Raw genomic sequence first — 25,801 nt, forward strand, 5'->3', positions numbered from 1 at the left:
CATACATTAAACACAAAAATACACAAACACACTAATAATAAAATACACAAATTAAACACACAATCCACATACTCCAAACTTCGTACATTGTAAAAATACAAATTACTCAAAATACATACATTGCATAAAATAGACACACTATACACATCCCCGGTCAAAATACACACATTAAACACGAAAAACACACATCACAAAAATACATACATTGCATAAATACATAAACTATACCAAATATAAATAAACACTATACACATCCCCGATCCAAACACACATTATAAATAAATTACATACATTAAACACAAAATACACATAGACACACTTCCCACACATAAACACACACTAAACACATCTCTAGTAAAAAATACACGCACTAATAATAAAATACATAGATTAAACACAAAATACACAATTCACACACAGACACACTCCACAGCATACATTGAACACAATACACTTAATAAAAAATACAAACATTACGCTACACATATACACTATCCACGAATATATATATACAATACAGACACCGCACACCCTATTCAAACACATTATAAACATAAAGATACATATAGGGAAAACAATCTATACACAGTACATACATTGCACACAAAGTAGACATAATGCACACATTCCACACTACTTGCACACAGTACACACTATATAAAATACATAAATTGCATATAAACACATTATTCAAAATATTAACAAACACTGTACACATCCCCGATCAAAATACACAAAATGCACAAAATGCACACTACTTACATTACACACAACATACACTATACAAAATACACAAACTTAACACAAAAAACACACATTGCATATATTGCCCATAATACACACGTTACTGAAAATATAAACACACACTATACACAAAGCACGCATAATACATGCACAAAATATATTCACTACACACAATACTCGTAACACACTATAATATTCATATACGAGAACTACATATGTAGCACTATAAACACATTATACAAAACATAAATGCACTAAAATCATATACACAAAATACAAACTATATTCAAAATACACACTACACAAAATACACAATTTCCACACAAACACGAACATCCCAAACAATGCATACTTTATGCACAAAGTACACACAATCCACATACTCCAAGCTTCGTACATTGTAAAAATACAAATTACTCAAAATACATACATTGCATAAAATAGGCACACTATACACTTCCCTGGTCAAAATACAAACATTAATAATAAAATACACACATTAAACATGAAAAACACACATCACAAAAGTACATACATTGCATAAATACATAAACTATACCAAATATAAATAAACACTATACACATCCCCGATCCAAACACACATTATAAATAAATTACATACATTAAACACAAAATACACATAGACGCACTTCACACACATAAACACACACTGTACACATCTACAGTCAAAAAACACACTAATAATAAAATACATAGATTAAACACAAAATACACAATTCACACACAGACACACTCCATAGCATACATTGAACACAATACATTTAATAAAAATACATACATTGCATAAATACATAAACTATACCAAATATAAATAAACACTATACACATCCTTGATCCAAACACACATTATAAATAAATTACATACATTAAACACAAAATACACATAGACGCACTTCACACACATAAACACACACTAAACACATCTCCAGTCAAAAATACACATAATAATATTAAAATACATAGATTAAACATAAAATACACAATTCACATACAGACACTCCATAACATACATTGAACACACTACACTTAATAAAAATACATACATTGCATAATATACATAAACTATACCAAGTATAAATAAACACTATACACATCCTTGATCCAAATACACACATTATAAATATAATACATACATTAAACACAAAAATACACAAACACACTAATAATAAAATACACAAATTAAACACATACTCCAAACTTCGTACATTGTAAAAATACAAATTACTCAAAATACATACATTGCATAAAATAGACACACTATACACATCCCTGGTCAAAATACAAACATTAATAATAAAATACACACATTAAACACGAAAATCACGCATCACAAAAATACATACATTGCATAAATTTCATAGACTATACCAAATATAAATAAACACTATACACATCCCCGATCCAAACACACATTATAAAGAAATTACATACATTAAACACAAAATACACAGACACACTTCACACACATAAACACACACTAAACACATCTCCAGTCAAAAATACACACACTAATAATAAAATACATAGATTAAACACAAAATACACAATTCACACACAGACACACTCCATAGCATACATTGAACACAATACATTTCATAAAAATACTTACATTACATAATATACATAAACTATACCAAATATAAATAAACACTATACACATCCTTGATCCAAATACACACATTATAAATATATTACATACATTAAACACAAAATACACAAACACACTAATAATACAATACACAAATTAAACACACAATCCACATACTCCAAACTTCGTACATTGCAAAAATACAAATTACTCAAAATACATACATTGCATAAAATAGACACACTATACACATCCCTGGTCAAAATACAAACATTAATAATAAAATACACACATTAAACACGAAAATCACACATCACAAATATACATACATTGCATAAATACATAGACTATACCAAATATAAATAAACACTATACACATCCCCGATCCAAACACACATTATAAAGAAATTACATACATTAAACACAAAATACACATAGACACACTTCACACACATAAACACACACTAAACACATCTCCAGTCAAAAATACACACACTAATATTAAAATACATAGATTAAACACAAAATACACAATTCACACACAGACACACTCCATAGCATACAATGAACACAATACATTTAATAAAAATACTTACATTACATAATATACATAAACTATACCAAATATAAATAAACACTATACACATCATTGATCTAAATACACACATTATAAATATATTACATACATTAAACACAAAATACACAAACACACTAATAATAAAATACACAAATTAAATACACAATCCACATACTCCAAACTTCGTACATTGCAAAAATACAAATTAGTCAAAATACATACATTGCATAAAATAGACACACTATACACATCCCTGGTCAAAATACAAACATTAATAATAAAATACACACATTAAACACGAAAAACACACATCACAAAAATACATACATTGCATAAATACATAGACTATACCAAATATAAATAAACACTATACACATCCCCGATCCAAACACATTATAAATAAATTACATACATTAAACACAAAATACACAGACACACTTCACACACATAAACACACACTAAACACATCTCTAGTCAAAAATACACATAATAATATTAAAATACATAGATTAAACACAAAATACACAATTCACACACAGACACTCCATAACATACATTGAACACACCACACTTAATAAAAATACATACATTGCATAATATATAAACTATACCAAGTATAAATAAACACTATACACATCCTTGATCCAAATACACACATTATAAATATATTACATACATTAAACACAAAATACACATAGACACACTAATAATAAAATACACATTAAACACAAAACACACAATTGACATATACACACAAACTAATCACAAAATACAAACATTAATAATAAAACACACATTAAACACAAAATACACACCCTTTACAATTTATACACAAAGTGCATATAATCCACACTATACAAAATATAAATACACAATATACACATCCTCAATCAAAATACAAACATTAATAATAAAATACACACTTCCACACACATACACACAAATGCACAATTTATACACAATGTACATATAATCCACACAATACACACTATTCAAAATACATACATTGCATAAAATACACACTATACACATCCCTAGTCAAAATACAACCAAAAATACACACACTTCACACACATACACACAATACACACTTTATACACACTATACAAAATACATACATTGCATAAAATACACAATATACAAAATACAAACAAATGTATATAAAGAACACACACTATACACTAAGCATAAAATACACACTTCATAAATAAAATACTTACATTAAACACAAAATAAACATACTACATACACAGAATAAACACACTTCCCATAAAATAAACATAATGCACACTTTATACACACAATCCACACACTCCACACTACATACATTGCACACAACACAACTAATCAAAATATATACATTGCATAAAATACAGACTATATACAAAATATAAAAACAGACACTATACACATCCCCGGACAAAATACACACATTAAACACAAATTACACACACTTACCACAAAATACACACAATGCATACTTCATAGGAAAAATACAAATAATCCACAAAATCCACACTACAAACGCGCACAATACACACTATACAAAATACAAACATTGTGCTACACTCCTATCCACAAATATATATATACAATACACACACCACACATCCTATTCAAGCACAATATAAACAAAAAATATGCACACGTAGGCAAATTTATTATACACAAAATACAAACACTGCACACATACACACAACAAAAAAAATACACACTGCTTACATTGCACAAAATATAAATACACACTATACACAATACACATACTATACACAAAACAAATGAAATAAATACACTATACATACCATACACATAAAATACATGCACTTCACATAGTACGATGTACACACAATACACTATAAAGCACATAGTATGATGTACACACAATACACTATAAAGCACATAGCACGATGTACACATAATACACTATAAACAAAAATACAGGTTACACACACTATAAACAAATACACGTTACACACATTATATGAAAAAATGACAAAATGAAAAAAATACATGCATATACACACATTGCAATATTTACACAAAATACATGCACGGCAAACACGCATATACGCGAAATCCAGACACTACTCTCGTATGGCGGATTATGGCGGTTCGCCTAAAAACCGCCACAGGGATATGGCGGATATAGCGGTCAATAATTAAATAAATAAAATAATACTTATATATTTATATATAATTCAGAAATTAGAAAATAATTAAAATATAACATCTAAAACACTTTAAACAATTAATAAAGTATAAAATACAACTCTAACCTCCATGTTTCTTGCATAATGCCCCATTCCTAAATACAATACACACGCAATGTTGTCAAATGTCGGATATGGCGGTGTTATGGCAGCGACATGGTGCTATGGCGTTTCCACCACTGAACGCCATGCCATAGCGCCATGGCGCCGCCATATCTGCTATTTGATAACATTGATAAAATATACACGCGCTCCACATACACAAACAAAAAAATGACATGCACACATACATAAAATACACATGCAGGTACTGCACACACTACACACTATTATAGTCCTGCCATGTAAAAAGGCATGACTTCTTTAGTAATCAATTCACATTGGAAAGAAATATACCTTCAAGACAATTTCTTTAGTTGTTTATCTAGGCTCCATTGCATAATCTGTAATTTAAAAAAGCATAACTTCTTTAGTCAAAAATTCACATTGGAAAGGAATATATCTACAAGAAAAGTTCTTCAGTTGTCTATCCATGGCAACCGGCACTGAAAAAAAAAGAAAACATATAACTGGAATGAAGCCATAGTATAAAGCTTCTTATTGACAACCATTTGGTTTTCAATATTAGTTGTTGTACCTGCGACAATACAAAAGCTTGTTGCAAAAGTAATAGATCGTTAGTAAGTATTTAATACAAGTGTGATGGATGTGGAGAGACTTGACTAACTGCATATTCTGATTGTCCTTGTAAAAGGCCTTGAGCATAAGGAAGCTGGTCAGAATATCCTAAGCTAACTCACTTGTCATCCCCGGTCAAAGTTCCGTATGAATGAGGGCTAGGTGTAGCATACTATTATCGTGATTACAAAATCAACCTCCAATAGTACCATTGAATAAAAATAGAAAACTGAAGCAACCAAATAATATAGAATTACCTCAATCTAAAATTTGAGGATCATCTTCATGTACGGCATTGCATAAATCTCAGCAAGAAACAAAGAATTCCCATTGTCCAAGGGTAAGGAGGCCTATATCCAATACCTGTTCGAACAGGGTTCGATAATCACATTTACAGTCCTAACCAGGATATTTGCAGAATTCAAATGACCATTTGATTTGAGAATACTACCATTTTTATATCAATGATCAGGAGAATTATAAGTTAGCACATAGGTAACCAGAGAATACAACCATAACAAGGAACAAAAATCCCCAGAGTAAAAAGCATGTGAAAACCAAAAGGACCAAAATCAAGTGACAGTGACCTAAAAGTACAAGACAGCTACATCCAATCACCTCTACAGGAGTTTCTCTTCTCTCAGCCGTAACAGCAATCCCAATGTTAATATAATCCATAAGCACACAAAGAGAGAGTAGCACAACTAAAAGTGATAATTTACTTGCTTAGGTTGATCTAGAAGACAGGCAAACCTGACGAGGCAGATTGTATTGACAGCACAATGCCACTGCATATCTAATTGTGGGTGTGAGTAGATTAGCTCTCAAAATACTGTCAGAACAAGGAAAAATAGAAAAAGTATCAAGTGAACTAAAGTAGACAAAGACCCTATTACTTGCCTTAAGAAGTTTAGGTGTATTGTGCTGTCTTCTTTATGTAATTAGGAGTAACGAATGGTTTCTTCTCATCTGGAGAACATGGTGGTCTATGTTGTAGTGGAGGATCAAAGAAGGAACTGCTAATCTAGACAATGTGCCTACAATCTGAAAATAAAAGGACGCAATTGCATTGATCATGAGTTCACGCAAATAACTTGGAGTAGAAGTATTATCACAAGCACATAGACAAAAGGACCCAATTGCAGCGATCACGTTAAAGTGCTATCATGATGACATCCAGATAGCATTATAACATTTGTCATGTTTTTAGGAAACGTACATTTGTTTCTCATATTCATGTTCAACTACTTAACAAGCAAATAGTATTACTATGTCAAATACCTCAATATGTAGAGCAAAAGATTGAATAAGACTGTGTCACTGATCAGTATTGGCACTATGATGATCAGTGATTCAGTTTAACTATCTGAAATCTTATTAAGTGCTCTCTCTACAATGTGCTCCTATAATTGCAGTACTGTGGCCAGACGTCAGACTGAAATTCACAATAATTACATTAACTGATAACCTAGGAAGGGATGAACTTTTGAATCTGCATGCTTCCTCAAAGCATCTAAAACAGCTCATAAAGCAGTAAAGTACCCAGAACACTTACTGACTGATCCTAAACCCTAAAGGCAAACTGGAAATTTTAGAATGGGGTACATTACAACTATCACAGTAAGCTTGAAGATTATTTTACAACACTATTTAATGTTCACTCAGTAAAAGCATTGAATCCTCCCTAAAATCACTTAGCATGATCAACTGCTTCAGAACTATACGAATCGAAAACAAGAACAATCAAGGTTAGGGCTAAATAGATACGAAATCAATGATATTAGAAGTACTATTTAGATTGCAAAAAAACTCACCCTTTTTGGCTTCCGGTTCTCACGAAGCATGTCGATGCGGCTGGTAAGAGTTACTCCGAAAACGGTTATCGAAAAGGACTGAACATCGGAGGAGAAGAAGCCATGGAATTTCGATGGCCCTGATGAATATCGAAACTGAATTATTAGCGTTCAAGCACAGCATTTTGAATTAAATGAACTGAATCCCAAAATATCTGTATGGGGTGTTCCAAAGCAAGATGCGAAGGTCATGATCAAAGCAAGATATGTCAAACATATAAAAATTCAGATAACCTGCTTTGAGAAGTTAAGAATTGTGGCATGCATATTTAAAGCAGAGGAGAAGGAAAAGGGGGAGGGGGTAATGTTTACAAGATTAGACCATACCATATCATTTCTATTACATTTCTAATTCCATCTCCCATATGTGGACAACAAACTACCCCTAATGTTTGATGAGAAGGTCATTATCAAAGGAAGATAAGTCTGATAGTATGAACACTTCATTACATTAAACGTATGAAACTCTGGTAAGGCTGCTTTGAGAAGGCAAGAACTGTGGCATGCATATTTAAAACAGAGAAGGAAAAGGGGAAGGACGTAATGTTCACAATATTAGATCATATCATACTAAAAGGAAAACATCAGAGTACTTCCACACTCCGCATTTTTATTTTTGTATTTATGTTAACGATTTTGCTATTTTTATATAGCAAGCGGGCCATGGGGGGGGAGGACAATTTAGACACTAAGAATCACATAGACCAAGGACAGGCATGTTTCTACACTAACTAAAATAATTAACTCTGGAATATACCTCATCCTTATGAAAAGATGTGTACCCCCGCCAAGCAATTAGAGGAAATAACATCAACCATTTTTCATCCCATGGGTATAGCAAGCAATTTTATGGCCATGGACATTCATTAAATAAGAAGACAACTTCCATTCCTAAATAAAGTAAGATAAGTTCCAAAAACATGTTTAGTCGATTCAATATAGATTACAGAGAACCCTTTTTGGAAGACCTACCTTTCAACTCCTCTTCACGTCGTTGTCTATCCATCCTGCAAAACAATCAAAGATGGTAGAACTAAATCAGTTGCAGTACTCCTCGCCTCTACACTAGACGTATAAGATGTTGAGTTGGAACATATACATGTTCAATGTTACCAGATGCAACTAGCATGTTTTTAGCTTCATTCTTGAATCCTTCAGTTGTGGCAATTGCTATGACCTGCATAATTTTCACCAAAGAATGCCCCCTATTAAGATCTAACAAAATAAACAAAACATAATGCCAACAGTAAATGAAGTAAAAGCATTCCATCCACCACGCCCTTAAAAGGATGATATCTTCCAAACCCTGGTTTGGCATTTGCAATATAAAAAAGCACCCCGTGTACCTACAAAAAGGAAAAAAGTAAATTATTTAATCAAATACATCTACAAGAACAACAGACTAAAATAAGTAAAAGAACAAAAATTTGTTTACCTGATAACCTTGACGAAACAGATCTACCAGATTCATAATTATCTGCAATGGATGTGGCACGAAAAAAATCAATATAATGATATGGAAAAGTGGAAAAACATAAATATATTTTTTTACTAGGAGATGAATGAGTTAAATGTAAGTAGCATAATACCTTGAAGAGCTCCATATGGCTTCAGTCGTTTGCTAATAACAGCTAAAGCAAAATGTTGTATATATCTCAATTTTTTGGGTACATATAAGGGAAGAGATATAAGATAGGTCTAGGCGCCACATAGCAGCTAAAAGAGTACAAAAAATTTGGATGTTCATACCGTTTCTTGTCCATAAACCCTCTCAATATTTCATTAAAGCATGCTTCAGCCGCTTTACAACCATCTGCTTATTTATCCTGGAAAGGTAACCAAAAAATATCTAGAGACATAAGTTGATACACAACTACCTACAGAATAACAACCTTGCATAATGAAAAACCATCATAGCAGATGCAGTGGGTTTGAGCAGCTTTATTTCATCAAGGAAACTCACCAATCCGGTAAGTTGTCTTCTTGATAGCCATTTAAAAAGATCCCTGCGCCCTTCTATGCCTATTTCAGCGTCTGAGAGAATAATATATGGTAGCTAAACGCTAAAGACATCAGCAAGCGTGAGGTTAACAATACTCAAAGCAGGAAGTCGAAAAACACTATTTTCTAAAATGACTACAGACCATTTTATCGAGATGAGCAGCACCAAGCATTGGTACTCTCATTGTACACTCAATCATATGCTTTTTGTGTCGCCAAGGCATTTCAAGGCATCTGAAAGAATGCCCTGCATGAGCCACATTCATGTAAATGATCAAGCCTCACAGGAGCTATGTACATGACAGAAGAGTTTGAATATTGGGATTTAAAAGTACAAATATTGTGGTTGACGTTTTCAAGATTATCTAAAGGATCCCAAGTATTTATAATATTGGGATTGTAACTCACATTTAGTTAGCGCAAGAGACTCTTAATAATAGTATAACTAATAGTATACGAGAGTACCTTGCCTGACTTCTCAACTGGCAGTCCATTGCAGTCGTAAGAGTACCGATTGTGGACAAAGTAGCAATAATAAAAAAAATGTTGTTACTGTCGTGTGGACTCCCTTTTAGAGCTCCAAATAGATCTCCTAAAACAAGAAAGATAAAAGGGCATATCATGTAGATAATTATATACTCCATATACAAAAGTTGATAGTTATTTCAAATTTTTCACTGAACGTACCAGTTCCAGCAGGCAGAATAGGTTTGTTCGCCTCTTCCAGAATTTTGGTCACACTTTCAATAGATTCCAAACGGACCTACACTGAAGATAAAGTCAGATTGACAGCATGCCCTCATAAATCATTCATAGATTTGATGATTAACAAACATATACTCCATTTAACCAACCTTCAAATCAGAACCCTCTAAGCCTTTTAACGGGGGGGGGGTAGTCTTTTCACTGATATCTTGACGTGGAAGACCATCCATGCCAGTGATGCCACCACTCACCGCAGTTGATGTAGAATCAGTTACTTTATCAACCTTCCTAAAGCTGCAGATGCATGCAAAGGGTAATATTTGTAAATTTGAACTGAAGAAAAAAAACATATCATAGGAAAAATGACAGTTACACACCCCAAAAAAATTAATATTGTCATACTCGGCGTCGAGAGTACTTAGTAAAGCAGGTTTATCATCGGACAGAAATCACTTTATATCTTCGAGAAGAGAAAAACACAGTTACTTCTTTTTCAAATTTGACTATTATGATTTCCATAAAACCCCTCTAATAAGCCACCTCCCAACACATCCCCAGATATGAAAGCTGAGTTTTAAAAAATGTATCCCCATAAGACAGAAATCCCTGTATATCTTCAAGAAGAGGAAAAAAACAGTTAATTCCTCTTCAGATTTGACTATTTTGATTTCAGTAAAACCACACTAATAAGCTCCCTCGCAACACATCCAGTGACTGAGTTTAAAAAATGTAACACCTGGACCAACAAACTGTTGCATTTCTAGATGTAGCTGCACTAGATTGTAAACCGACGTACTTGCATAAGTCAATTAAATCCTGGAAAATGATTATCACGCATGTTAAAACCGATAAGTTTTGAGCACCTTCAGCTTAATATGAGAAGTACCAAAGTCATCCACTGCAGAAACCATCCATGATAGGCCTTCACTAAGAACCTATGGAAATATCACAGTTATATTCAAAAGAGAGAGACAAACAGACGAAGGTTTGAGCACCGGCACCTTCCCACATGGAAATATCTACATAGCTTTAAGCGCACCTCGGGTGAAAGAATATCATGCAACCATTTGTAGAGCTTCAATACATCTTTAATATTCATCAAGTGGATGATTCTTCAAGTGCCTGGTAATTCTCAAAGACCAGAGTGTGTATCTGCTCAATTTGAACAGAAACTTCCCCCAGAAAACGGACCTGATAAGTAAAACAATCAAGACATTCAATCAGAAAGTGGTGCACAAAGTCAAGACATTCTGCTGTTGGTGTGGCGAAATCCATAACGTATGAAAGGTATCTAAACGATCGAAGAGTAAGAATGCGTTTTACAATAGTGGAAACATATATAGCCGTTCCAGGTAACCAGCAATGCAAAATCATGATACCTGAGCTTTTGTGTATGCATCTAAAACGCCAAATTCATCAACAAACCATGTAGCAACAACAAGTTTCTTTGCTGAAACTGTTGGCCTCTCATCGCAGTCTCCAAAACATAGTCGTAAGCTATATTTTCTACTACAGATGTATGTGCACTAGACATAACACATAGTTAGTCATGCCACTCTCGCCGAAGGATGGAATCTTGATTTTGTACGAAATAGGCGTTAAGCATGAACTATAAAACATCTGCATATATCTTGTAACTATATTCATCTGCATACCTTGCAACTACTTTCATCTGCAGTGGTTGAATATTTGATGTATAGCTGTATTTTTCCCAGCTTTTTCTTGCTCTGGTTCCCGAGATATAAAACACTGACAATGCTTATTCCCCTGCATCAAAACAAGCAGAAAAACTTGACCCCTTGACACACACACAGATCTGTTTCAAAAATAACAGAAAACAAAAGATGAGGTCAAGATCAAGTACCGATTCATCAGAAATGTCAGCCATCTGAACAAGAGCATGCCCGCCATACTTTCCCTTCGAATCATGGACTTCGATTATCAGATCATCTTCAAATCCATCTGGCAAGCTGCAGGTCAAGAGCAGTATAATTCACTTATCAATGATCTGCCAAACTTAAGAACTAGAAGTAGAATGAGACACAAAACATAAAAGACACGAGATTCACCAGATACCGGTTGCATTCCCAATGAATCATCTTCGGGCGAACTTTTCAATCTCAACAAACAAGAATATGATTCTGGAATCAAAAACAAGATATACAATCCGAGTAGAAGTTAGACTGAATGAGAAACAAGAATCCATATTGATATATGAATGAATGAATGAATGAATGAATGAATGAATGAATGAATGAATGAATGAATGAATGAATGTAAGAAACCTGCATACCTTGCACCAATTCATAAGTTGATGCACTTTATGAGCTTGGGTACTTCTCTCAAGTATCTACGAGTCCCAACAATTAAGTGTGCAACGCTTCTATGCAATATAGAGAGCCTCTTAAAATGTCAGCTTTTTTTCTTTTCTTTTCTTTTTCCTTTTTTTCTTTTTTTTCCTTTTTTTCTTTTTTTCTATTGGATGAAACAACCAATTTCACATTTGATAACCTTTGCTGAAATGTTTCCAGCTTCACCGTGGATGAAGACTTTAAAGATGTAAACATGCAACCAGTGGGTTGCTCCGTCCCCATTCACTTTACGAACTGTAAAATAATAGAAAAACTTTGTACAGTTAAATACAAGCCATGCACAAGAAGCAGAAAACAATTTTCTTGCAATACCACATACTCACCTGGAACTCTAATCTTCCCGATGGTTTTCTTAGACTTTACGTAAGCGCCTTCACCCACAAGTTCAGAATGATCTTTCCTCGTCAGCTTTTCCTCTGATTTTAATAATATATTTCTTAACCTGCAAATTTAACTAAGGAAAGTTAATGTAACAGCAGATATACCCTTTTAAATAACTTTCTTTTGTGCAAAAGAAACCAAAATATGCTTTGGAAGCTAACTAATCAGCATATGCAGCAGAAAATTAAAAATAAAATCCAGAGATTATCTCACCCTAATACATCCCTCAGCAGTGAGCATTCATTTTCCAAAAAGGGAGGAGCTCCATACAGCTCCTAGCCCACGAGTGGGGGCATAGGCGGACAGATGCATCATAAGATAAAACAGCATACCAGTTGCCTAGACCACTGCATCGGATTTAGATAATATACAAGTATTAGAAGATCTGCTTCCATGAAAAGAAGCTAAATGAGAACTATTAACTTCAAGATCTCTCATGTTCATCTGGCATAATGAATCCCAAATTTCCTATTAGAATATCTCCTAGCATAAAAAATTGATAATGCTTTTTGCAACAATGTACTTATAGCTACGCAAAATCTAGAAGTGAAGAAAAAGATATTTTATTATTTCATCTGTCATCTCTGACATATTTCTTTGTGGAACAGTGGAATATAAAGTTTTTTTACAACGGAGTTACTCATTACAAACAATTGAGATTCCGAGACATATTTTGATTCAATGATCAATATCAGGTGTTAAAGAAGTAATTGATTGAAAAAAATCAAAATAAATATGCATGGTTGAGAGAAACAGATTATGCTTCTAACTTACCTCCAAAATAAATGAGGGATCATATTCCTCGTGAACCTTAGGTATGGTGGCTGTGTTACTTGTTTCAATACAGAATGTAACACAGCTCAAGTCAACGACCTTACAAGAGGAACTTTGTTTTTCACTGCTACCTTCACATCTGCAGAAAACTAATAATCAGTAAGATTAAAACTGTAGAAAGAACTTTCTAATTCCAAATCATAATAAAGACAAATTCTTCTTTTTAACCTTGAGACCCATGCATTAGTTTTTCCTTTCATATATGCTGTGGAGACAGCCACGGGATCCAATAACATGTTTTCGTTATTAGTCGAAAAGAACTTATCAATTTCAAACAAGTGCCTGATTGACCTTTTTCTCGTAGCAATCTGCAGAGAAACATCACAGTTATATTCAAAAGAGAAAGACAAACAGGCGACGGTTTGAGCACCGGCACCTTCCCACATGGAAATATCTACATAGCTTTAAGCGCACCTCGGGGAAAGAATATCATGCAACCATTTGTAGAGCTTCAAAGCAGGATCAAGTGCAGGTGCAGCCAATCCTGTTGCAGGTCCGAATACATCTATAATACCCGACATCGATGATTCATCAAGTAACTTGAAATTCTCCAAGACCAGAGTGAGTATCTGCTCAATTTGAACAGAAACAGAAACTTCTCCCAGAAAACGGGCCTGATCAGGAAAACAATCAAGACATTAAATTAGATACTATCATACAATAACCAGGAAATGTAAAAATGATAACAAAACAACAACTTGCCACATAACGACCTACCTCTTAGTGACTCAATGTGTGCTTACTTTTTGTCTTTGATTACCACGGGCAGCAGAATGTCGTGCACCAAATCAAGATAATCTACTGTTGCTGTGGAGATATCCATAACGTATGAAAGGTATCTAAAAGATCGAAAAGCAAGAATGCATTTAACAATTGTGGAAACATATATAGCCGTTCCAGGTAACCAGCAATGCACATTCATGATACCTGAGCTTTGTGTATGCATCTAAAACTCCAGAAAAGATGCAAATGAATCCACCAACCATTTCCACGAACCATGTAGCAACAAGATTCTGTGCTGAAACTGTTGGCCTTTCATCGCAGTCTCCAAAACACAGTCTTAAGCGATAGTTTCTGCTACAGATATGCACTGGACGTAACACATAGTTAGTGATGCCACTTTAGCCGAAGGATGGAATTTTGATTTTGAACGAAATAGGCGCTAAGCATGACATATAAAACATCTGCATATACCTTGTAACTATCTTTATCTGCAGTGGTTGAGTAGTTGATGTATAGCTGTATTTTTCTCAGCTTTTTCATGCTCTTTTTCCCCGGATATAATACACTGACCACGCTTCTTCCCCTGCATTAAAACAAGCAGAAAAATTTAACCCTTTCAGACACATAAACAGATCTGTTTCAAAACACCAAAAAACCAAACATGAGGTCAAGATCAAGTACCGATTCATCAGAAATGTCAGCCACCTGAACAAGAACATGCCCACAATATAATTCAGATTCAGATCATCTCCAAATCCACCTGGCAAGCTGCAGATCAAGAGCAGTATAATTCACTTATTGATGATCTGCCAAACTTAAGAACTAGACGGAGAATGAGAAACAAAACATATAAAACACGAGCTTCACCAGGTCCCGGTTGCATTCCCAATGCATCCTCTTCGATCGAACTTTTCAATCTCAACATACAAGAATATGATTCTGCAATTAAAAACAAGATTTGCAATCCGAGTAGAAGTTAGATTGAATGAGAAACAAGACTCCATAATTGATATATGAATGAATGTAAGAAACATGCATACCTTGCACCAATTCATAAGTTGATGCGCTTTATGAGCATGGGTACTTCTTTCAAGTATCCATGAATCCCAACAATTAAGTGTGCAACGCTTCTATGCAATAAAGAGAGCCTCTTACAATGTCAGATTTTTTTATTTTTTTTTTCTCTTTTTTCATTTTTTCCTTTTTTCTTTTTTTCTTTTTTTTTCTTTTTTTTGTTTCTTTTTGTTGGATGAAACAACCAATTTCACATTTGATAACCTTTGCTGAAATGTTTCCAGCTTCACCGTGGATGAAGACTTTAAAGATGTAAACGTGAAACCAGTGGGTTGCTTCGTCCCCATTTTCACATTACGAACTGAAAAATAATAGAAAAACTTTGTACAGTTAAATACAAGCCATGCTCAAGAAGCATAAACCAATTTTCTTGTAATACCACATACTCACCTGGAACTCTAATCTTCCCGATGGTTTTCTTAGACTTTACGTAAGCGCCTTCACCCACAAGTTCAGAATGATCTTTCCTCGTCAGCTTTTCCTCTGATTTTAATAATATATTTCTTAACCTGCAAATTTAACTAAGGAAAGTTAATGTAACAGCAGATATACCCTTTTAAATAACTTTCTTTTGTGCAAAAGAAACCAAAATATGCTTTGGAAGCTAACTAATCAGCATATGCAGCAGAAAATTAAAAATAAAATCCAGAGATTATCTCACCCTAATACATCCCTCAGCAGTGAGCATTCAATTTCCAAAAAGGGAGGAGCTCCATACAGCTCCTAGCCCACGAGTGGGGGCATAGGCGGACAGATGCATCATAAGATAAAACAGCATACCAGTTGCCTAGACCACTGCATCGGATTTAGATAATATACAAGTATTAGAAGATCTGCTTCCATGAAAAGAAGCTAAATGAGAACTATTAACTTCAAGATCTCTCATGTTCATCTGGCATAATGAATCCCAAATTTCCTATTAGAATATCTCCTAGCATAAAAAATTGATAATGCTTTTTGCAACAATGTACTTATAGCTATGCAAAATCTAGAAGTGAAGAAAAAGATATTTTATTATTTCATCTGTCATCTCTGACATATTTCTTTGTGGAACAGTGGAATATAAAGTTTTTTTACAACGGAGTTACTCATTACAAACAATTGAGATTCCGAGACATATTTTGATTCAATGATCAATATCAGGTGTTAAAGAAGTAATTGATTGAAAAAAATCAAAATAAATATGCATGGTTGAGAGAAACAGATTATGCTTCTAACTTGCCTCCAAAATAAATGAGGGATCATATTCCTCGTGAACCTTAGGTATGGTGGCTGTGTTACTTGTTTCAATACAGAATGTAACACAGCTCAAGTCAACGACCTTACAAGAGGAACTTTGTTTTTCACTGCTACCTTCACATCTGCAGAAAACTAATAATCAGTAAGATTAAAACTGTAGAAAGACAAACAGGCAACGGTTTGAGCACCGGCACCTTCCCACATGGAAATATCTACATAGCTTTAAGCGCACCTCGGGGAAAGGATATCATGCAACCATTTGTAGAGCTTCAAAGCTGGATCAAGTGCAGGTGCAGCCAATCCTGTTGCAGGTCCGAATACATCTTTAATACCCGACATCGATGATTCATCAAGTTACTTGAAATTCTCCAAGACCAGAGTGAGTATCTGCTCAATTTGAACAGAAACAGAAACTTCTCCCAGAAAACGGGCCTGATCAGGAAAACAATCAAGACATTAAATTAGATACTATCATACAATAACCAGGAAATGTAAAAATGATAACAAAACAACAACTTGCCACATAACGACCTACCTCTTAGTGACTCAATGTGAGCTTACTTTTGTCTTTGATTACCACGGGCAGCAGAATGTCGTGCACCAAATCAAGATAATCTACTGTTGCTGTGGAGATATCCATAACGTATGAAAGGTATCTAAAAGATCGAAAAGCAAGAATGCATTTAACAATTGTGGAAACATATATAGCCGTTCCAGGTAACCAGCAATGCACATTCATGATACCTGAGCTTTGTGTATGCATCTAAAACTCCAGAAAAGATGCAAATGAATCCACCAACCATTTCCACGAACCATGTAGCAACAAGTTTCTGTGCTGAAACTGTTGGCCTTTCATCGCAGTCTCCAAAACACAGTCTTAAGCGATAGTTTCTGCTACAGATATGCACTGGACGTAACACATAGTTAGTGATGCCACTTTAGCCGAAGGATGGAATCTTGATTTTGAACGAAATAGGCGCTAAGCATGACATATAAAACATCTGCATATACCTTGTAACTATCTTTATCTGCAGTGGTTGAGTAGTTGATGTATAGCTGTATTTTTCTCAGCTTTTTCATGCTCTTTTTCCCCGGATATAATACACTGACCACGCTTCTTCCCCTGCATTAAAACAAGCAGAAAAATTTAACCCTTTCAGACACATAAACAGATCTGTTTCAAAACACCAAAAAACCAAACATGAGGTCAAGATCAAGTACCGATTCATCAGAAATGTCAGCCACCTGAACAAGAACATGCCCACAATATAATTCAGATTCAGATCATCTCCAAATCCACCTGGCAAGCTGCAGATCAAGAGCAGTATAATTCACTTATTGATGATCTGCCAAACTTAAGAACTAGACGGAGAATGAGAAACAAAACATATAAAACACGAGCTTCACCAGGTCCCGGTTGCATTCCCAATGCATCCTCTTCGATCGAACTTTTCAATCTCAACATACAAGAATATGATTCTGCAATTAAAAACAAGATTTACAATCCGAGTAGAAGTTAGATTGAATGAGAAAACAGACTCCATAATTGATATATGAATGAATGTAAGAAACATGCATACCTTGCACCAATTCATAAGTTGATGCGCTTTATGAGCATGGGTACTTCTTTCAAGTATCCATGAGTCCCAACAATTAAGTGTGCAACGCTTCTATGCAATAAAGAGAGCCTCTTAAAATGTCAGATTTTTTTTATTTTTTTTTCTCTTTTTTCATTTTTTCCTTTTTTTTCTTTTTTTCTTTTTTTTCTTTTTTTTTGTTTCTTTTTGTTGGATGAAACAACCAATTTCACATTTGATAACCTTTGCTGAAATGTTTCCAGCTTCACCGTGGATGAAGACTTTAAAGATGTAAACGTGAAACCAGTGGGTTGCTTCGTCCCCATTTTCACATTACGAACTGAAAAATAATAGAAAAACTTTTTACAGTTAAATACAAGCCATGCTCAAGAAGCATAAACCAATTTTCTTGTAATACCACATACTCACCTGGAACTCTAATCTTCCCGATGGTTTTCTTAGACTTTACGTAAGCGCCTTCACCCACAAGTTCAGAATGATCTTTCCTCGTCAGCTTTTCCTCTGATTTTAATAATATATTTCTTAACCTGCAAATTTAACTAAGGAAAGTTAATGTAACAGCAGGTATACCCTTTTAAATAACTTTCTTTTGTGCAAAAGAAACCAAAATATGCTTTGGAAGCTAACTAATCAGCATATGCAGCATAAAATTAAAAATAAAATCCAGAGATTATCTCACCCTAATACATCCCTCATCAGTGAGCATTCATTTTCCAAAAAGGGAGGAGCTCCATACAGCTCCTTGCCCACGAGTGGGGGCATAGGCGGACAGATGCATCATAAGATAAAACAGCATACCAGTTGCCTAGACCACTGCATCGGATTTAGATAATATACAAGTATTAGAAGATCTGCTTCCATGAAAAGAAGCTAAATGAGAACTATTAACTTCAAGATCTCTCATGTTCATCTGGCATAATGAATCCCAAATTTCCTATTAGAATATCTCCTAGCATAAAAAATTGATAATGCTTTTTGCAACAATGTACTTATAGCTACGCAAAATCTAGAAGTGAAGAAAAAGATATTTTATTAATTCATCTGTCATCTCTGACATATTTCTTTGTGGAACAGTGGAATATAAAGTTTTTTTACAACGGAGTTACTCATTACAAACAATTGAGATTCCAAGACATATTTTGATTCAATGATCAATATCAGGTGTTAAAGAAGTAATTGATTGAAAAAAATCAAAATAAATATGCATGGTTGAGAGAAACAGATTATGCTTCTAACTTACCTCCAAAATAAATGAGGGAACATATTCCTCGTGAACCTTAGGTATGGTCGCTGTGTTACTTGTTTCAATACAGAATGTAACACAGCTCAAGTCAACGACCTTACAAGAGGAACTTTGTTTTTCACTGCTACCTTCACATCTGCAGAAAACTAATAATCAGTAAGATTAAAACTGTAGAAAGAACTTTCTAATTCCAAATCATAATAAAGACAAATTCTTCTTTTTAACCTTGAGACCCATGTATTAGTTTTTCCTTTCATATATGCTGTGGAGACAGCCACGGGATCCAATAACATGTTTTCGTTATTAGTCGAAAAGAACTCATCAATTTCAAACAAGTGCCTGATTGACCTTTTTCTCGTAGCAATCTGCAGAGAAACATCACAGTTATATTCAAAAGAGAAAGACAAACAGGCGACGGTTTGAGCACCGGCACCTTCCCACATGGAAATATCTACATAGCTTTAAGCGCACCTCGGGGAAAGAATATCATGCAACCATTTGTAGAGCTTCAAAGCTGGATCAAGTGCAGGTGCAGCCAATCCTGTTGCAGGTCCGAATACATCTTTAATACCCGACATCGATGATTCATCAAGTTACTTGAAATTCTCCAAGACCAGAGTGAGTATCTGCTCAATTTGAACAGAAACAGAAACTTCTCCCAGAAAACGGGCCTGATCAGGAAAACAATCAAGACATTAAATTAGATACTATCATACAATAACCAGGAAATGTAAAATGATAAGAAAACGACAACTTGCCACATAATGACCTACCTCTTAGTGACTCAATGTGTGCTTACTTTTGTCTTTGATTACCACGGGCAGCAGAATGTCGTGCACCAAATCAAGATAATCTACTGTTGCTGTGGAGATATCCATAACGTATGAAATGTATCTAGAAAATCGAAAAGCAAGAATGCATTTAACAATTGTGGAAACATATATAGCCGTCCCAGGTAACCAGCAATGCACATTCATGATACCTGAGCTCTAAAACTCCAGAAAAGATGCAAATGAATCCACCAACCATTTCCACGAACCATGTAGCAACAACAAGTTTCTTTGCTGAAACTGTTGGCCTTTCATCGCAGTCTCCAAAACACAGTCTTAAGCGATAGTTTCCGCTACAGATATGCACTGGACGTAACACATAGTTAGTGATGCCACTTTCGCCGAAGAATGGAATCTTGATTTTGAACGAAATAGGCGCTAAGCATGACATATAAAACATCTGCATATACCTTGTAACTATCTTTATCTGCAGTGGTTGAGTAGTTGATGTATAGCTGTATTTCTCTCAGCTTTTTCATGCTCTTTTTCCCCGGATATAACACACTGACGACGCTTCTTCCCCTGCATTAAAACAAGCAGAAAAATTTAACCCTTTCAGACACACAAACAGATCTGTTTCAAAACACCAAAAAACCAAACATGAGGTCAAGATCAAGTACCGATTCATCATAAATGTCAGCCACCTGAACAAGAACATGCCCACAATATAATTCAGATTCAGATCATCTCCAAATCCACCTGGCAAGCTGCAGATCAAGAGCAGTATAATTCACTTATTGATGATCTGCCAAACTTAAGAACTAGACGGAGAATGAGAAACAAAACATAAAAAACACGAGCTTCACCAGGTCCCGGTTGCATTCCCAATGCATCCTCTTCGTACGAACTTTTCAATCTCAACATACAAGAATATGATTCTGCAATTAAAAACAAGATTTGCAATCCGAGTAGAAGTTAGATTGAATGAGAAAACAGACTCCATAATTGATATATGAATGAATGTAAGAAACATGCATACCTTGCACCAATTCATAAGTTGATGCGCTTTATGAGCATGGGTACTTCTTTCAAGTATCCATGAGTCCCAACAATTAAGTGTGCAACGCTTCTATGCAATAAAGAGAGCCTCTTACAATGTCAGATTTTTTTATTTTTTTTTCTCTTTTTTCATTTTTTCCTTTTTTCTTTTTTTCTTTTTTTTCTTTTTTTTGTTTCTTTTTGTTGGATGAAACAACCAATTTCACATTTGATAACCTTTGCTGAAATGTTTCCAGCTTCACCGTGGATGAAGACTTTAAAGATGTAAACGTGAAACCAGTGGGTTGCTTCGTCCCCATTTTCACATTACGAACTGAAAAATAATAGAAAAACTTTGTACAGTTAAATACAAGCCATGCTCAAGAAGCATAAACCAATTTTCTTGTAATACCACATAGTCACCTGGAACTCTAATCTTCCCGATGGTTTTCTTAGACTTTACTTAAGCGCCTTCACCCACAAGTTCAGAATGATCTTTCCTCGTCAGCTTTTTCTCTGATTTTAATAATATATTTCTTAACCTGCAAATTTAACTAAGGAAAGTTAATGTAACAGCAGATATACCCTTTTAAATAACTTTCTTTTGTGCAAAAGAAACCAAAATATGCTTTGGAAGCTAACTAATCAGCATATGCAGCAGAAAATTAAAAACAAAATCCAGAGATTATCTCACCTAATACATCCCTCAGCAGTGAACATTCATTTTCCAAAAAGGGAGGAGCTCTCATATAGCTCCTTGCCCACGAGTGGAGGCATAGGCGGACAGATGCATCATAAGATAAAACAGCATACCAGTTGCCTAGACCACTGCATCAGTTTTAGATGACATAACAAGTATTAAAAGATCTGCTTCCATGAAAATAAGCTAAATGAGAACTATTAACTTCAAGATCTTTCATGTTTATCAGGCATAAAGAATCCCGAATTTCCTATGGGAATATCTCTTAGCAAGATTACCTTGAATGAAATGTTGGATATTGACCGCTCAACGGATGAGAAGCTACAGCTGCATTCTTAAAAAACGTATCCAGCTTTTCTAGAAACTTCTCCAGAGGTCTCATACCCACCATCTAAATAACAGATATACCAAAAGAAGCTAAATTGGCAATTAAAAATAATAATATTTAGAAGGAAAACCTTGAAATAATTTACCTTGGCAATATCCGCCAAAGCTGAGAATTGATCACTTAAATATCTTTCCAAATAAACTCGAAACACCAAACAAGATACTATGAACCTATCTCATGGTTTTCATATTTGGCTGCACGCTGGTGCTAGATGGATTAGCCCCTTTATTGTTCCGTTTCTCCACTGAAACGCTGTTGCTACTAGTGGTGTCCGGGGTGGGGGTGGAGTTCAGTTAGTGACAGATTCAGAAGACACCCTAGCAGAATCATGGTGCCCTACAACGACTCTATCATTACAATTCCCAGGTGCATTGGCAAAATAAATGTGTCTTGCACCACCATTGGCCACTTTATCATCCCGCGGCGATGCCTTAGGGGAGTCGCGACCACCATAGCCCCCACCCTCAGAATCAGAGGTGTCTATGTCCCAATCCGAGAGGTTCTCAATCATACGGTTAACAGAGGGCATACGTCCAGTGCGAAAGTTGGAAACAGAGGACAACCCGAGGCTATTGCCCTCAGCCCCACCACTGAATCAGAATGAAGCTTGTTCCGTAGGAACTAGTTCTCCACCTATTCATAATATACCAAATTCAAGATTAATGAATCACATAATGTATGAAGTCACAATGTAAACAAGAAATTGACTAAAGAAATAAGATATCGACCTCAAGCCGGATTTTCTGCCCTCCGGCAGACTAGCAGCGGTGGCGGAGGCAGACCAGCGGTGGCAGCGAGGCATCCGACGCACAACGACACTTCCCAGACCTTTTCGACGACATTTCCAAACCCTTTTCATTTCTGAAACTTTTAGTAAAGATTTCAAGGTTTTTAAACTTTTTTTGCAAATTAAAAGTGAAGCAACTTACCGAGCGTCGGCGGGGACAGCAGCGGTTACCAGCCGAAACAATAGCAGCAGCGGTGGTGTCACAGTAGGAAGGGTTGTCTAGGGGTGTCAATGTAGCCCGTAACCCGTGGGCTGGCCCGAATAGCCCGCCAAATTTATAGGGTTAGGGTTAGAAATTTCTAGCCCGATAAAATCAAAACCCGATTAGCCCGCACCCGATTAACCCGCAACCCATTAGGGCCAGACCCGAAAACCCGATGGGATGGCCCGAAAACCCGATAAAATTTCTATTATTCTATTTTTTTTACTCCTAATTCGACATTTTATTGATTAATTTTAACTAAAAAATAACTTTCAATTTTATATTAAATATACAAATTATATATTGAATTTTTATTAATATTATAATTGATAAATAAATTAAAAACATCAAATTCACAAAAAAATATTTAAATTTCTAAAACATGCATTAAAATTCTACGAAATATCTCAAATATTAGTATTTGATCATGTTTATTTGATCACGTTTATGATTGAGTTTAAGCATATATCTCAAATATATCACAATTAAATGTTTTACATTGTATGAATATTAATAATTTTAATCATTATTTATTGGATTGATCGCATGTTAATAAAATATTAATTCGACATTTTATTGATTAATTTTAACTAAAAACATAACTTTCAATTTTATATTAAATATACAAATTATATATTAAATTTTTATTAATATAATAATTGATAAAAAAAAATTAAAAACTTCAAATTCACAAAAAAAATATTTAAATTTCTAAAACATGCATTAAAATTCTACGAATATCTCAAATATTAGTATTTGATCATTTTTATGATTGAGTTTAAGCATATATCTAAAATATATCATAATTAAATGTTTTACATTGTATGAATATTAGTAATTTTAATCATTATTTATTGGATTGATCGCACGTTAATATTATCGGTAGCAACCCGATTAACCCGCTGGGCTGGCCCGAAACCCGAGCTTTTAGGGTTAGGGCTGAGCTTTTATAACCCGAAAGAAATCACAACCCGATTAGCCCGCACCCGATTGACCCGCAACCCGAGTAGGGTTGGCCCGAAACCCGACGGGCCGACCCGATTGACATCTCTAGGGTTGTCTGCGTCGAGGAAGAGAACTCCGGAGAATCGATAGCTAAGTAGTCCAATTCTAGTTTAGAGTTTTTTTTCAATTTGGTGAACAGAAAGGGTGAGAAGCGAGGGAGAGAGAGAGAGGGGGGGATCGGTGAGAAGCGATGGAGAGAGAGATTCAAATTTGGGGGTGATTCAAATTTGGGAGTGATTCTTTTCTTTTATTTATATACTGTAGGGCTTAGTTATATCTAGTGTTGGGCTAGTTTTACATTTATTTAGGTTTTGGGCTTAGGTAAATAGGTAAAATATTTTGGGCCCATATTAAATTCTCTTACTCGGGATCGTATATTGTTATTTCGTTGTTTGGATTTCCACGCAAGAAAGGGTGAAATATATTTATTTTTTAGTTCCCAATTTAATTTAGTTAATCCCTTAGCTAATTTATTTAATTCCCGAATTCATTCCGAGGAGGATGAATAAGTACGAGACTAACGATACGAGTTTCAAGGACGTGAGCGGTCGGCCAGCGTCGCTTGTGATGCCTCGGAAACCGCAAATAATCGAAATTTATGAAGCCCAAGGAAAGAACAAAGAAAAGACGAGATCCAAAATTCTAAAGAAGAACGAGAATATAATTGAATTTAGGATTCATGCATTCAAAAATCATACATTAATGTGTACCTTATGTGCTTTGCAAATGGGTTTCTTCCACACGCTAGTTAAGTTCGGAGGAGACATTCTTTTAAAGATGGAAATCCTAAGTGCTCGAGGTGAACTTTATTACCTAAACTCTTTTATTTTCAAAGTTATGAATGTGGTGCTATAAGGGGGTGGTCTGAATGTTATGTCATGTCGTATTCTTCTGTTTTGAATTGCCTACGGGATAAAATCCTACTAGACTCTAATGGTTAACAAAATCGGGTCTAACTATGGGGTGATCCCTTACTCAGGCTAGTGTACATTGATGGGGATCGTGAGCCGTGTTTTGGGTCGGCCGATCTAGTGATCGAGTTTGTGGCCACATTCTCTTTTCATGAGATG

The 25,801-nt window shown here is 34.8% G+C and overlaps 2 long non-coding RNA genes across 16 annotated transcripts; both read right to left on the reverse strand.

The window, feature by feature from the left end:
• Positions 1 to 5,568: 5,568 nt before the first annotated feature.
• On the reverse strand, positions 5,569 to 16,555 carry LOC121785872. 7 transcript variants are annotated; one of them, XR_006047070.1, is made up of 31 exons: positions 16,423 to 16,555; positions 16,152 to 16,270; positions 15,728 to 16,062; positions 15,555 to 15,626; positions 15,369 to 15,455; positions 15,159 to 15,270; positions 14,892 to 15,054; positions 14,682 to 14,803; positions 14,379 to 14,578; positions 14,133 to 14,272; positions 13,905 to 14,043; positions 13,344 to 13,477; positions 13,073 to 13,191; positions 12,671 to 12,983; positions 12,447 to 12,518; positions 12,242 to 12,347; positions 11,417 to 12,144; positions 11,241 to 11,312; positions 10,527 to 10,671; positions 10,360 to 10,440; positions 10,138 to 10,264; positions 9,635 to 9,919; positions 9,421 to 9,497; positions 9,107 to 9,302; positions 8,771 to 8,848; positions 8,644 to 8,678; positions 8,429 to 8,562; positions 7,633 to 7,751; positions 6,572 to 6,650; positions 5,868 to 6,181; positions 5,664 to 5,777 (listed from the first exon to the last, which is right to left on the reverse strand). It is a non-coding gene; the product is annotated as an uncharacterized LOC121785872 (long non-coding RNA). The 7 variants fall into 7 exon arrangements; XR_006047067.1 differs by lacking the exons at positions 5,664 to 5,777; positions 8,429 to 8,562 and adding an exon at positions 5,569 to 5,583 and having other exon boundaries at positions 6,076 to 6,181; XR_006047066.1 differs by lacking the exons at positions 5,664 to 5,777; positions 6,572 to 6,650; positions 8,429 to 8,562 and adding an exon at positions 5,569 to 5,583 and having other exon boundaries at positions 6,076 to 6,181.
• Positions 16,556 to 16,983: 428 nt separating this feature from the next.
• Positions 16,984 to 23,745, reverse strand: LOC121785871. 9 transcript variants are annotated; one of them, XR_006047056.1, is made up of 25 exons: positions 23,667 to 23,745; positions 23,466 to 23,588; positions 22,823 to 23,370; positions 22,628 to 22,740; positions 22,344 to 22,477; positions 22,073 to 22,191; positions 21,651 to 21,983; positions 21,478 to 21,549; positions 21,292 to 21,378; positions 21,082 to 21,193; positions 20,824 to 20,977; positions 20,615 to 20,735; positions 20,313 to 20,512; positions 20,067 to 20,206; positions 19,839 to 19,977; positions 19,278 to 19,411; positions 19,007 to 19,125; positions 18,581 to 18,917; positions 18,408 to 18,479; positions 18,222 to 18,308; positions 18,012 to 18,123; positions 17,745 to 17,907; positions 17,536 to 17,656; positions 17,233 to 17,432; positions 16,984 to 17,122 (listed from the first exon to the last, which is right to left on the reverse strand). It is a non-coding gene; the product is annotated as an uncharacterized LOC121785871 (long non-coding RNA). The 9 variants fall into 9 exon arrangements; XR_006047055.1 differs by having other exon boundaries at positions 16,990 to 17,132; XR_006047058.1 differs by having other exon boundaries at positions 16,990 to 17,132; positions 19,839 to 19,987.
• Positions 23,746 to 25,801: the final 2,056 nt, after the last annotated feature.

The sequence above is a fragment of the Salvia splendens genome, chromosome 22 (genome assembly GCF_004379255.2).
Source record: "Salvia splendens isolate huo1 chromosome 22, SspV2, whole genome shotgun sequence".
Lineage (NCBI taxonomy): Eukaryota > Viridiplantae > Streptophyta > Magnoliopsida > Lamiales > Lamiaceae > Salvia > Salvia splendens.